This window comes from Artibeus jamaicensis, unplaced genomic scaffold, assembly GCF_021234435.1.
Source record: "Artibeus jamaicensis isolate MK-2021 breed Jamaican fruit bat unplaced genomic scaffold, CSHL_Jam_final contig_387, whole genome shotgun sequence".
Classification (NCBI taxonomy): Eukaryota; Metazoa; Chordata; class Mammalia; order Chiroptera; family Phyllostomidae; genus Artibeus; species Artibeus jamaicensis.
Genome location: NW_026521812.1, coordinates 12,816,769 through 12,829,800, shown reverse-complemented (window position 1 = coordinate 12,829,800; position 13,032 = coordinate 12,816,769).

The following is a 13,032-nucleotide window of genomic DNA, read 5'->3' as shown; positions in this document are numbered from 1 at the left end:
ATTAAGAGCAAGGGTGGCAAGTTCAGGGGTGGCAAGAGCCTGGGGTGGCCTGAGGCCAGGCAGCCAGAGAGAGTCCTTTGTTCTGAGGGTTTATGTAGTTGGCTGGATGGAGGTGAAGAAGTTACATACTGATTGACAGGTAAATGTTGTATCAGCTTTCCAGGGGCAGGAGGAGCACGAATACATAAAGGTGTTAATTGGCTTCTTCCTTTGGGGCCTTTCTGGCCTTTAGAACCATGAGATAAAAGCACCAATTCAAAAGCTTTCTTTCCTAGATAGTGAACAAAAATACATAGAATTTCGAGGACAGCCCTCCTCCCACGTTAGCATGGTATTTCTTGTGATGTAACACCTGACAGTATTATCAGACCAAGGTCAGGACTGTTGAGTTGGTGGGTGAGACATGTCTGCCTCCTCCTCCCTGCCTTGGTTTGCTATGTATCCTACCTAACACTTGACTCTGGTTTTCTCTGTTAGATTAGATTCAAATAGGCTAGCACAAAGGAATAAGATATTGATATGATTTGGAGAGTTAAGAACTTTATTGGAATTTAGGGACAAAGATAAAGTAAATTTAATAAATAGAGAAGGAATGGGGATGACAATTGGAAAGAAAAACAAGAGCATGCAGTACACTTCAAATAGTTTCCACTGAAAAAGAATGTATGTGTGTCACTTCTCTACGGTGAGAGGAGGGAAGCGGTAGGTGGTCTAGGGCAGTAGCAAGAAGCCTTAGTGTGGATGACAACCATTTCTTCTATGTCTGTGTTCTCCATCTCTGTGTATTCCTTCCTTCTCAACACAATTGCAATGTACTCAATAACTCCACTTCTCAGTCCCTGTTGATAAGTCTAATCATTTTCTCCTGCTCTGAGATGAGCTAAGTTCTTGTGCTGAAAGTCTGGATAGGGATGGAGAAGAAATAAACAAGAATCTTCTTTCAATAACTTGTCTATAATGTAGAGTGTGGATACTATGAAGAGTTATTTGAAAATGACCAAAATGGTACTATTAAGTAAAGAGTAAAATTTATTAAGACATTGAGGACATACAATCATAGAGACAAATAACAAATTTTGAGAAACATAGACACCTAAATCTTTGGATCTAGTCTTGAGATCTCAGGAACCACTTCAAAAGACTCCTATCTAATCACCTTTCTTCTTTGTTTATCTACTCATAGGACACAAAATTCCATATTGAAAGGATGATTTGCCTGGCTTGAAAAACACATCAGCCACTGTATGGTAGGGTGAAGGATGGGGAATGAAGCCGGGATCTTATGATTGCCAGTCCAGCAAAATCATGTGGAGTTGGAGAGAATCAGAAGTACACTCAAAGAAAGGATGCTGAGAAGATCAAAACCAGATGGATCCATTATAAGTCTGGAGCTGAAAGTGCTCATGTTTAATATCATGATAACAAAAGAAGTACAGCAAGTAAAGTGAGGTTAGAAAGAGGGGCATAGGAGGGAGAGAAAAATGAACAATTAAAAATGTCAGAAATTTCAAAAGATGTTAGGTTGGCAACACAAGGCACTACTGCAAATTCCTGGCACACAGTATTTGAAACAAAGAGCATAACAGATGACGTAACTATTTTTTCTTTGAAATTAAACACTGAAATAGCTCATTATCATGGAAAATTTTCTTGAAACTTATTCTGGTACCACTGTATAACTATGTAGTCTATGCCCCCCCCCCCCGCCCCCGCTTTACCATGTTTTACAATCCCAAACTTAATACTCAAATTGAGTTAATGGCAAAAATAAAGACTAGGTCATTTAGTAAAGATATTTTTCTATTACTACAGAGTTAATTGAAAAGGAACACATCTTGATTTCTCCTCAAAGGCAGATAACACATGGGATGCATTTGCAAACTCCTCACTGAAAGCCACCAGTGAATTCAAATGTCATCAGTCATTTCACCCTGACTCAGAACTTTTAAAAGTTCTGTTTGTATTAGCTTTGTGCCAGTTAAAATAATGGACTTACACAACTTTTTAGTAGATTTACTTTGTATCAGTTTAGAAATATTGATGAACCTAATTTGATGTTTTTATTGAACTTTTCCCCTTGTTCCTGCTTTACATGCAAAATATATTAACACTTTGAGTGCCCTTATTGCTACCTTTTCATAAGAAATACAATCTGTGGAGCAACACTATAGTTTGTCAATAAGATAGTGATGACATAAACTATAATTTAGGTATAAATGGAATACTATGCAGAAGTTAAAAAGTATATGGCAGCTCCATCTGTATACCGATAAAATACTATCAATTGCTTTTTGATGATATTTGGTCTTTAAAGGGAATGTATTACTAACGTAATTAAAAATAAATTTAAAAATCTTTCAAAAATCATTACTAAAGGGCTTAAAGCAACTAGTAAAAACAATGTGAATATTTGCCTTCATTACCACAAGTCTTCAGTTAATTCAAGCTCAAAGTGTGCACATTGTCTTCCTAATTATGTAAGTTTTTAGAGGTAAAGGTTTAAATTCCTCAGTACAATACTTGGCCCCATAACAATAAGTATACTGCCATGGTCCAGGTGAGGCAAGTCCTGTAAAGATCAATGCTGACTTGAGTTTACTATTTGTTTAGTAATTGTGCTTTCCTGTATGCCAGAAGGTGGAGTTTTAGTTTTTACTGAGAGAATGCAGGTACTGTCAACAAACATACCATAAAATTCAATGGCAAACTCCTAATGAGTAACTACTATCAGTTAGGTACAACCGTAAGTTCTCTGAACATATATCTGTTATTTAACAGTCTTAACAATCCACTGAGGCGTGTCAAGAATTCCCGATCCTTTGTAAACCTAAAGCCACCGCTGGAGCCTTTTAACCAGAGATTCTTATCAACTGATAGATGATGGGCTCCAAGTATCACTTTTGTTTAAAAGCTTTTCTTTGGTTCAAGTGTAAACAGAGTTGATAACCAGTGAAGCAGACACTGTCTATGCCCCAGTCGTCAAAGTAAAAAAAAAAAAAATGTGGCTCAAAGACAAACTCAGTAAATACACCAGTAGGCCGAGCAGCTCCAAAACTTAAGTTCTTAAATTATATAGTGGTACAGGCATCTTTTAGCCTAGAAACATCTGGATTCAAGTGTTAATAAGTGTTGTTGGCCTTGGGCAAATAATTGAACACACCTAGTCCTCAAGTTTTCTCAACTATAAAATAAGCATTATAGTGACCACTTCACAATGCCTTTGTGAGGGTTGGAGGAAATAAAATGAATGTAACACTGTGTCTGCAATATGACAGCTGCTCAGTAAGAACTGGAATTACTAGTGCCGAGGCATCAATATTATTAATAAGCACTGATGGATGGATAGAGGAAATCATCTTGCTAGTATATCCTTATTTCCTCCTTGCTGCAAGATGCTGCTGTTTTTCTAGCACATAAATATTTCATTAGCAGAATATAACATTATTATAATTTATATGCTACTTATCATAATATGGGATCTTGAAATACCTCCTTGAATTCCCGATATGTAAGTATTCAGTTGAAAGCACTATATTCAGAACATGGTTTTAGACAAAGTCTGAGATTCTAAATGAAACCTGTAGCTCATTCTGTGGCAAGTGTCTTCTGGAAACTGTATGTGCAATATGACATATGTATTACATTACTCACTGATGTAACTGGCATTTCCTTGCTTTTATTGGTTTCAGTCTGACCTTTTATGAAACTGGTCTCTTTTGTTTTCATTAATTTATCTGAAAGATAATTTGGCCTGAGAATAGACCCGGAGCCAAGGAAAGCTGCATAGTTCTAATCCCAGCTCTACAGCTTACACCAATGGTGGTCCTTAAAAACTAACTCTTCAAATTTATACATACAGAATAAATCAGATTAGTAGCCCTAGTGACATTCTGAGAAATAACATATAAAAATACGAAGATCGAAAGCAAATAAACTGTTTATTTTTTATGCCGTATTTCAAAACAGTGGTGGAATCTTGGAAGAACAGCTAGTCCAAAAGAACTATCCAGTCTTTCCGTCAATAAAAGAAAAAAATCTTTTCTCATTGACAAAAAATTCTACTCTGGATGGGTATAGGAATAGAGAGGTAGAGTAAATGTGGCTTATTCAGCAAGAGCAGTTTTAAAGCACAGCATGATAGACGATGCTGTCCGGTACCAGTCTTCATTGTCGTAACAGAAGCAGTGATACTTTGAGTAGCATGAGTACTTTTAACTGCTGTGTGTCGTTTAGATTTAGTAAAATTTAAGAAAAATGGGCTAGTGCAAATGATTTTCATGATTTTGAACCAGTATAAAGACATAACCACATATGTTTATTTTAATATCACATTTATGCAGTCGGTAGACACAGATCAATGACAAAAAAAAACATCGATGTAGCTCAAATATACCAAAGTTAAAGTTTAGTATTCTGAGTCAAAATGGTAATCAAGGAACACATACAAATGAATTCTTGCTCATTCTAAATATTTAGCGTTTTATCATCAACTTACAGGGGGAAAGAGAACATTAAAATTTTTATATAATTAACAAATTCACACTTTGTGAAATAAATATAAAATTTAGTTAACATTATTTACCTTTATTTATTGAAGACATTACGTTTAATAGAATAAAATTATTGTTTTGTTTTTTTACTTGTTAAACTTTGATTAAACATTATTTTTAGAATTTCAATGTTGAGTCTCTCCTCCCAACTCAAATTGCTTCAAGAGCATAAACTAGTTTTGTAAAATAATGTTTTTGGTAACATAAATGACAGTAATTCAAACATAGATTAAATTTCGGTTTCTAATCTTAAAGGCTTTTTTAAAAAACAGAAATTTGTTTGGAAAGTAATAATTTGGTGTTTACTCAACCTCAAACGTTCAGAAGGAATCTCTGATCTCTTGTTCGCTCTCATAAATCTCTCAGCAACAAACCATATTTTAGTAACATAAAAAATCAGGATCACAACCCCCCTCGTCACCACTCAGGGAATTTTCTCCACATTACACCTTTCTTAAAAGATTCCATCTAAAACCCCACAATATATTTCCAGAGTCAATTATCATAATGTTTCATTCTTTAAGATTAGCAAGAATAGAAAATTAAAAGAAAAATGTTCATAGAAAAGAAAAAAAGATTTTTTAAAGATAATGTCTGATAATTTTTGTAAATTAAATACATACTTAAAAATAATTCCCTATTAATTTTATTTTGTGTAATTTTTAAAACTGTATGAAATAGCAGCTAATTTTTTCCACTTATTTATCTGCCTTGCATCTAAGTTTTCCATTGCAGAAATGATTGAATACATTCATAGACCATCACAAATTTTCTGATAATTTTGGAGAAAACAAAAACAAAACTTTCTGTAAACTGTTACACGAATACTAAATAACATGATTTGCATTACTTTTTCCCACTTGTCTATTTGTCCTTTAGGCAACTCTGCCCCTTTATCGTCCTCTAAGCTGAAAATCTCATGACAAAACTTCCCCCTCATCACATCTGTGCCCAGAAATACTGGCATTAGGGTCAGGAGAGCACATGAAGCACACGTTGGAAAGGGGAGCATCATGGCACAAGAATCATGTTTAACTGGCTACTTTAGTTAGTTTCGTGACTTTGAGTCAAACAGACTTATAAAATCAAATTAGGATTTAGATAGAAAACAACACATTTTTGGAAACTTTTTTCCTCTACTTTTTGGCCGCATACAAGAGTGCACGAGTGGTATCACTTACCCAATCACATACTTGTATCTAGTTCGAGTATTTTTCTTATGATGTTTTTGAGGAATTTATAGCAATTAGCTGAAAATTTTATTCAGATTTTCATGTTTAAAAGTAACTAAAAGCTAGTTATTCAGTTAATAAGTTGGAATCAATTCAAATAAAAAATTTGTTCTGGGAAGAACATTATTCATCAAACTAGTTCATGTCTGTTTTAATGTAATACATTGTGAAATATGGGCCTGTTGTGAAATATATTAAATTATTTGGTACATTATGAAATATATTAAATATTATATTAATTAGCATTGCATGCTAACAGTGTACTATAAGTGTAGGAATGAAGAAACCTAAAGTGATGCTAAGGGTGTATGTTTTGAAAGTGGTATTGCTCTATTTCAGTATTTTTAAATGCCATGTTTCATGGTTTGTGCCTTGTCAATTTTGTTTTTGTAATATATCAGTGTCAGTATGTCCATCCCAGAAAAAATATCAATTGAAGGATATATTTTCAAATCCAGTTTATATCTGGCCCTTACTTAAAAAATATATATATAATAGGGGAGGAAGTGCATAAGTTTTGCATAAATATACATGAGACAAATAAAACATTTCTGTGATGAAGCAAATTATTTGTATGTGAGGCTTTATCATTATAGCTGAAATCGCTTACTCAGTAAAACACTTGAGCAGAATTTGGCTCTTGCTCTAGAAATGATCCCAACTCCTATCACACTGCCCATGATACCACCCAATTTCACTAAAACAATTCAACTCTACATGCTGGTGTGTGTTAGGTACTATTCTTGGCTCCATTAAAAATTCTGCAGGCATTGCCAATGAAAGATTCCCCAGTAGGTCTCATAGACAGGCGTAAGTAGTTACAAAACAAAATAGAGTAAAGCATAATTTGGGAAGTTCACGGGGATTCAAAGGTCAAAGAGATTCTGCCTAATTTAAGGGGGTGAGATTATAATAGAAAAGTGTTTCTTGGGAAAGTCTTGCAAAAATACAAAGGATTTCAAGTGGTGGAGGTAGTGGAGGAGAAGGCAAGAGGCAGGAACCCAAGGAAGAAGATGTGGGCAGTGAGAATTTAATGCTAGGCTAAGGATAAGGAATAGAATCAGAGATTTGTACCTTAATTTCTTAAGTAAGACTTGAGCTATTTAAACCATAACAAGATTGTTTGCTGTGGTCAGAACACTGATTAACAGTTCAAAATGAAAATCTCTTTCATGTGGTTGGATCAAGCTCCTTAACCCAGTTCAGTGGAGCATTCAACATCAGTGTAATTTCTTGACGTTACTGGAACTGATTTCATTACTTTAAATACTTTTGAAACTGAACATTTCTTTTCTATCTATGCATTAATTTAAAGTGTAACTTACCAAGGTAATAAATATTCCAATAGGCCATTTCTATTTATTTCATGAAACACACATGAGTGGTGTCTATACCAAAAATTTTGTTTATTTAGAATGGTAAATTTCTTGGCAGTTTATAGACCCAAAAATCAAATGTTCTCATCAGCATTTTTATGTTTCTATCAACATTTTTGGTATCATCTAGTAGTCAAAACTAATCTATAAATACTTGATAATACTTCATAGGAATAGCAACTCATATGTGTGAGTCCCCTTCTCTGAAATATATTGGGGTTTTATCTGAACCTATGTCTGCTCTGTTCACTCAGGAGTAAATTTTATAAAATAAAAAAAAATAAAACCATAAGTTAATATGTGGCTGCCACAATATTTCACATTGTTAAAAAATTTCATCCTTATTAGAGTTTTATAGAGTCGTATAACCAGCTTTATTATTTATGAGGAAATTGGTGCTCATTCAGGTAAAATAATTTGCCCACTGGCATGACCACTTTTCAATGCAGAACTGCCTCATTCCAAACCACATATTCTTTCCATTATATTTCAATGTCTCTCTGAAAGAAACAGAAGACTCATCAAGTAAAACATTGATTTTCAGATTGTGATGTTTGTTTATACAAATACAGATATAAATTTCTTCTGGAATTAATTTATTATTGTTTTTCTTTCCTCTCTTCCTTTCAGGTTAAACCTAACACTAAAATTTGAGGTCTCAAGAAGGCATTGATTGTTTCATAAACAAAAGAGAGCATTTTATGTATTCACTCATATCATTTGTATCTTGAAATTGATATAACACCACATATTTTACATCAATAAAGATATGAATTTAGCAGTTAGAATAAAATATCCAACATTTTTCCCCAAATTTAAAAATTCATTCGTTAAGGAATTTTCTCTATAATTTAAAAAACATGTTCTGTTGAAAAGATAAGGAAATGTAATCCAAATATTTTGGGTTCATTTATACTCAGGCTCATCAAAAAATATTTCTTTGCTAACATCTATGATGAAGGAAAACATTTTCGAAGAAATGAATAAGTAAAGCATTTTGATTTTTTTATGAATACAGTGATTAATAGAGTATAAGTCAATTTATTATTTTGAGCATCTAAGTTTAATTGAAAACCTAGGAACTATAGGTAACACACAGGTAAGGCAAAAACAGAAACAAGAAAGAAAGGGAGGAAGGAAAAATGAAGCAAAAGATGTATAAAGAGAGGGAGGAAAGGGGGAGGAAGGGGTAAGAAAGATAAAAGAAAGGTAAATATTTGACATTTCCATATTGTCTCACAGTTTCAAATATACTTTTCATGTGTACTACCTCATATTTAATTTATATTTTAGGCACACTACTTCACATTTTCTCACAAGTCTGAATTAGATAACATACATTCTATTGTATAGCTAAAGAAAGACATTCACGTTGTTGACATGAGGCGCCTGAAGTCTCACAGGTAGTTGAAGGTGAAGATAGCCACCTTAAATCTGTCTGAATCAACCTGGAGTACAAATTGTGGCACAACTGTGATTTTTATATCTGTTTTGCAAAGTGCAGGGCTTTACCTCGCCACAAGTGGTTCTCCAACTTTAGCATGTCCAAGACTAACCTGGAGGTCTTATCAAACCACAGATGGGTGAGCCCCACTTCCAGAATTTCTGATTGAGGAGGTCTGAAGTAAGTTCTGAGAAGGTGCATAGCTCCCAAATTCTCAGGTGCTGCAGGTGTGGCCACCCTGAGAACTAAAAGCCTTCTGGAGGGTTGTTTTCTGACCATGTGACCTCTGTGTAGGAGATCTTCCTATCAGATACACTTCTCACACCACCTGTGAGCAAGGATTGTAGACAGGATGTTATATGGAAAATGAATTTTTTCCTGAGTTTTAGAGTTCCCTACACCAAAGAGAGTTTCCTTTAAAAGTGGCCAAAGTGTTATAGCCAAAACATGCACAATCCAGCAACCAACATGCACCACCCTCCTCCAATCCCCTGCTCTAACGCCCATTCTGCTTTTCACGGTCACTCAAACAGCATCATTTCTAGGACTCAGCCTAATACCTTCCTTGTCTCTTAGTCAAGCTCACTGTAATTCTTCCATGCAAGATTCATTCTTACACATTGGGTTTCCCTTAACATTTCTCTTGTCCAATTATAAAAAAGTTAGCCAATAATTTATTTTGATAATTGCTGAAAAGCATGATTGGCTTTTCATTTCACCAAGTGAGGAAGACTGAAGGAGTGGAAGGAAGTATAGGTAACAGTCAATGAGAGGAGAATGTAAGTCAGAGCACAGGTAGGAGTGGGAAGGGGGGGGTGATAACAGGAGGAACAGAAGGGAGTGGGAGAGTAATATCATCACTGGGTCCAGGATGTACGTGAGAAGGGAAAGTGCAATGACAAGAGAGGCTAGTTTGGCCTCATGGCAGAGTCCCCACTGACAGAAGAAATCTTCATGTTCACAGTGCTCCCCCTCCCATCCAACCACAAGAGGTGATTAGTATTGTTACCAGAGGTAATTAGCTATTTATTAATAAGAAAGAGAGCAGAGAGAGATAGATGATTCTGTTTTGCTTCACCATGAAGCTACAACTTCATATTCCAGGGGATTACATCATTTCTCCAATATGGGGATTAAAAATTCTCCCTTTCCCCCTCCAGTACTGGATTGTTGAGGAACACAAGGGGAAATGCTTCACCATAGAGGCCTGTCAGTCTAACTAGGGGGTGGACCTACCCAAAAGTTTGCAAAAGCTTGGAAAATTGATTGGTTATTATGAAAAAGCACTTTTCCTCAAACTCAAGCTAATACAATCCCACAGGAACAAAGAAATGCTCTCTCTCTCTGTCTGTCTGTCTGTCTCTCTCTGTCTCACTGTCTCTCTCTCTCTCTCTTTCTCCAGTACTTGCACTCACCTCCTGTGTTCACACACATTCTCTCTCACTCAGTAGCACATGACCATGAGGGTCTAGCAGCTACTGGCGCTGCCACAGACTGCATGGACTCCAAAGGACTAAACTTTAATATGAAGCAGGAACTCTGCACACTGGCTTTTGTTTTGGTCTTTCTGAAGACATGGTTGGACTTTTTCCATGATGGGATAGAGGGAGATGGAAAATTGGAACACAAGGGGGCAGCTTCTATTTCCACCCAAATAAACCTTTGCCGCATCATTTCTCCAGTGCGTTGATTCTTGGAATGCTTTTCTTGCAACCCTGTGAAAGAGCCTGACTTTTACCAACACTATAGTCTTCAGTGGGTAAGATGAATTTTTTCAGGGCAAGAGAAAACTCTCAAGAAAAAAGTTGATCTGATGTTCTCAGGATATCTTCAGAAAAGTACAATCAATAGTAAATTAAAGCATTAATAATATTTTAAAATCACTGGTATAAACTATGATAAGGTTTTAGAACTGTATGAATATCTCTGAGTCTTTGGTCTGTTTAAGAAGTTCTGCAAGGAAGAAATCAGTTTTACCTTTTAAAAACCTCCTATACTATTTTCCTAATCTGTAACTTTAAATAATAAACAAAGACTTGAGTTCCTCCTGATTCAGGGTGAAGTCAGGAAGCTGTGACTGTGAAGCTCACTGTCATTTATTATTCTTCAGTATCTCCCAGTGAAAAATATTTGGATGAATGACCATGCACCTGCAAAAGATATTTCACACATTCCTTTTTGGACATTTTGTTATTTTTCTCTGAGCTGATATCCTTTCCATTTTATGCAGGAAAGATCATTAAGCATTTCTAAAGCATAAACATTTCACAATCAAAGCTTTTGGTTACTTCAGTTATAATATTGTTATTATGGGATTATAAACCTAAAATGGGGTTAATTTCTCTGCCTAGTACTTATCAACTACAATTTAGGAGACATACCTTTATATGTCTACCCTAGGGGACCAGTTAGGTAGAAAAGAGAATTATTCTTTATCATGGGCAATACCCCCAAGTCTCTCAGGTCACAAATCACAGAAAGGACAAGTGGTTGCATATTTTTCCTGGGGACTTGAGAGATATTCTCAAAGCACTTTTGCCAAGGGAATTAAAGTCATCAGTGTGAGTTCCTCCTAATACGTTGTTCTTTTAAAAAAAATATTTTATTTATTTATTTTTAGAGCAAGGGGAAGTGGGGAGAAAAAGGGAGAGAAACATCAGTGTGTGGTTGCCTCTTGCCTGCCCCCTACCGGGGACCTGGTCTGCAGCCCAGGATGTTCCCTGACTGAGAATCGAAACTGCAACCCTCTGGTTCTAATATGTTATTTTTATGACTACATGTAGTTAATGCTTTTTAGATTGTGAATCATTTTTATTAGTAATGTAGTATCTGGTCATCGCAACAATTCTATAAAGCTATCCCATTTTGTGGGTAGAAAAATGAGGTTCAGGAACATGAAGGGACTTGCTTTAATCAACTACTCGGGGGGTGAAGGCAAGAGATCTGGAAGTACTGCAAGCTCCAAGGTTGAACCTTTGTACGTTGCCTTCTTGCTTTCTAACAGAAGCATAGCTCTAAGGTGCTTAACTCGACAGTCACCAGGATGCAGAGGTGGTGAAGTCACTCTGAGAAGCACAGAGCTGGCCCTGTTCATAATGCTTATTTGCAGAATCTTCCTTTGCCTCCCTCTTTTCTTTTTTCTTTTTATCTTCCGCCTCTTCCTCCACCTTTTCCTGTGTTACCTCATTGTTTTCCTCTTTCTTTTCCTAAGCCAAACCTAAACTGAACATCTTAGCTGGTAGTAAAGGACAAATTCCCCAAGGACTACAAGGACTTTATTGAGGTAAAGGATCCCTCTTGCTTACCTAAGTCAATGTCAGTCATGTCTATTTCTCCTTCAGGCAAAATCTGAGAACAGTTTCTGAACTCTGCATGGGGCCTTGGACAGAGTGTTAGTGGCTCTCCCTGAGGAGACACAGAAAGGTTATTTTGTCAATGACAGTCAAGAAAGCTGGTTCCGGTTCCTCTGGGGACAGATACAAGGGGCTAGATGTTGTCATTAATCATTTCCATTTATAAAACTTTCCATGCTCTAAATTAAACTGTTCAAATATTTAAGACTAAGTTCAGTCCCATAAATAGAAGTGTTATGGGCTGTCATACAACATTTGATCTCATTAATTATATGATGGTCCGGAGAGATGAGCTCGCTCTTTCATCTGCATTCTTGATCCTCTAATATCCCAGAGATTCAATAGCCAGTGGAGTATGTGGCAGTGAGGTGGGGACCAGAGGGGCAGTGCCTACCACAGCAAGACCTCACAATGACACAGAAGAACGATTTTTTTCATATTTTATGGTGGCGATATAGTAACAATCAGTCAAAGCCAATTGTCTTTTAACAGAACATTTGTGTCTCTTTTACTTTGGATAAATAAAAGTGTTAGATTTAGATCCTTTCTGACTTCACCATTCCCTTTAAGTTTCACTCATATGCAAACCAGGCTAGGTATAATAAAATCACAGTATAGACGCCTCTCTCCCTCTCTCCCTCTCAAACTCTAACCCTATCTAATGAGTTTACTTTTTTAGGAAAGATGGTATTGGCCTAACAACACAGGTCTCTTCCAGGGAAAATGTGCCTGAATTGTTGCAGCATGACTCTGAACTGAAAGCCTTGTGCACCTTTCAGTGACAACGGGAAGAGAAAAACACATTGTAAAACACATTACTTAGGTTCATGGTAGGAAAGCAGTCTACAGCAAAATAACAATAACAAAAGCACAGGAGTGTATTTCTATGTAAGTACTGGGTTAAGTCTAGAAAGCAAACTAAAGCTGTTTGAAAATAAAGACCAAGTCTTACCTTCTCGTAATCTTCCTCTTAAGGACAGTTTGCAGACTCCTTAACTCTGAAGAATATGCAATAATATCTTTCTGTTTCTCTATTGTCCTTTCTGGTTTTTCTTTAGCTGACAATATAGCTCCCCT